This window comes from Oryx dammah, unplaced genomic scaffold (genome assembly GCF_014754425.2).
Source record: "Oryx dammah isolate SB20612 unplaced genomic scaffold, SCBI_Odam_1.1 HiC_scaffold_28, whole genome shotgun sequence".
Classification (NCBI taxonomy): domain Eukaryota; kingdom Metazoa; phylum Chordata; class Mammalia; order Artiodactyla; family Bovidae; genus Oryx; species Oryx dammah.
The window spans coordinates 29,596,623-29,599,417 of NW_024070212.1; positions in this window are offsets into that span (position 1 = coordinate 29,596,623).

The following is a 2,795-nucleotide window of genomic DNA, read 5'->3' on the forward strand; positions in this document are numbered from 1 at the left end:
CCAGTCACGACCTTCACGAAAGGGCAAGGAATCCTTGTGCTGTGAGGCTGTGTCTATACAAGCCCCATGCCTCCCTTTCTTTGCCCTACTTCAGGTACTTGGGAACCTGCAATTCTCTGCTCAAATGTCCCCAAGCCTGCTTATAGTCTCTGCATAACTTCTACCCCAGTGCATCTTTTAAAGAGTGGGCTGCATCACTGGCAGGTGTGCAAAGATCTTGGGCTTGGGGCTGGATGTCTGTGTGTGTGAGGTCCCCTGACGGTGAGTCAAAACCCAGTATGAGAAGAGGAGGAGCCAGTCTGGTAGGTAGAAGTCATCTTTCCCCATACCTCTGTGTACTAGAGCAGAACTCCAAGGAGCCTGAAAAGTCTACATTTAAACTTCCCAGGCTTATGAAGGGATATTTGTCAAGGATAGAGTGTTTTTTTTTTTTTTTTAATCTCACATTGTGTTAGCCTGATTTATAACTTTTGACTACCTTGTTCTTGGCCCTGTAAGTGTTAGGGGTGTGTCCAAGTGAAGGTGATGATGAGAATAAGCTCCCAAGGTCTCCCTGAAGCAGCCAGGCCAAGTGCCATGATTTTAGACTATCACATACAGTGTCAGGGAAAAGGGTGAAATTGGGTAATGCTCCAAGGCCCGAGGAAACACTCACTTGTCTTCTGGGATGAGAATGATGACAGGGGTGCTGATGAGCTGGCAGGAGCCCTGTGACTCACGGTCTTGTGAGGAAAAGGCCCTAATTGAGTTACACCCTCCTTGATGTTTGACCTTGACCTTGGCCACATTGTTGGTCCAAAGTTCTCTCCCATTCTAATCTGGTGCTTTTGTCTTTTGCCTTTGCTAGTTGTTCTCCCTGTGCACCCTCCATTCTCACCCCACCACAGATAAACCTTGAATTGTACAATCACCCTCAGGAGGGAGCCTTTTACCAAGGGAGGAAGACCCTTTCTCTTACCTGGGGGCCCCCTCCGTGGTAAAGACCTCTGCTGAACTTGGGCTTAAGAGCAGCGCTCCCAGGGGGTTTATTTAGGAGGGGGAGTAGAAAAGAGAGTCCACCCCTGTGATTTCCAGGCAAAGAGTGGGAGAAGAGGAGAGAAAGTGAGACGTCCCTTCTGACATTTATCAGAAACCACAAGTGTGTTTGAAGGCCTTGGATTATGGTCATGATCTTGATGTAAATCTCTATCATCTCTTCCTCTGTGTCTCTACTGATCTGTCTCTGTTTCTATCACCCCTCTCTCTCATTTTTAACTAAAGGTGGGATTTTAGCATACTACTGAATGCCTACTGTATTCTATTTGTCTTTTTAGACAAATAGGCATCACCCATTCAATGGGCATGAACTTGGGCAAACCCCATGAGCTGGTGAGGGACAGGGCGTCCTGGCGTGCTGCGTCTCATGGTGTCGCGAAGAGTCGGACACGACTTTGTGACTGAACAATAAAACAGCTGTATTCTAGGTGGTGTGCTGTTATTACCTTGCTTAGTTCTTATGAGAACGCTGCGAAGAACCGCCGCTCCCCCCACTTTATAAACGGAGAAACTTTCAGAGGTGAAACAATTGGCCTGAGGGCACATAGCTCAGAAATGGTAGAGCTGGGGCCCACGTCCGTGTCATCTGACTTCGAGTTTAGTGTTTTTGTGCTGTTGTCACTGAGGGAAGATTATCCCTAGGTGCCTTTTTTTTTTTTTTTAAATCAGAAAGGAGAAATGCTGCCTGGAGTGTTAGCTTATCTCTCTCCGCCAGCATTCCCAGGGGTCCTGGCTCCCGGCTCTGAGGAGGGAGCTAGCAGCCAGGCAGCATCTCTTGCGGAGCTGCCTGCAGACTCCCCATCTGCTCACGCAGCGCCTTGCCACCCGCTCTGCTGTCTGGGTGTGCCTGGAGTCAGACTGCACAGGCCGGCTTTGACAAAGTGACAGAAGCTGTAAAAACAGCTGTTTGACATTCCCTGCTGCTTTTAAAAACAGAACAACCAACAAAGAGGTTGAGTGAATACAGAAAGTACCCTTGTTTTCACGTGGATGAAAACAGTTTTACTTAGAGAATATTCATTTTCCTCTTTCCTTCCTCTGGTCCCTAATTATTTGCCTACCCAGTCATTCCCCGCACCCTCTGCCCCATCTCCTTCCCTCCTATCTTCTCTCTTTCCTTCCATCAAAAATATCTCCCTTCTTCTGTTTCTGTGTCTTTTTTCAACCTAAATTTTCTTCTCTCCAAGGGTAATCTTTAGCTATTTCTCTGGGCTCCTAGTATTTCGTATCTTCTGTGCTTTTATTTTATTAATTCTTCTCTGTAAGCTTTGAGCACATCTCATCCCAAACGTAGTTTGATGAATTCCAGTGTATTTTATTTATTTTTTCTTAATATATATATTTTTATTGGAGTACAGTTGACTTACCATGTTTCAGGTGCACAGCAAGATGACTCAGTTATACATATACACAAATATTATTTTTGAGATTATTTCCCATATAGGTTGTTGTAAGATTTTGACTATAGCTCCCTGTGTTATACAATCAGTGTTAGTTTTATGATATCCAAGGTGTCTTCAGTTAGCCCAAGGAGGGGCAGGAGATTCTAAAGCAAAATGCACCAAGCCTTCAATCAGCATTTAATTTAGATAAAGCGAAGTATGCATGAAAGTGTGCATGAAAGCACAGGCTGCCTGGAGTGAGCGGTCCCTCCTGTCGTTTCTGTCACCTCCACCCGCAGAAGCTGGGATAGTTGCTCTTATTTTCAGACTTTCGCTTTGGGATTGTTGATGAGGATGCAGGATGCTCTGGACTGTGCT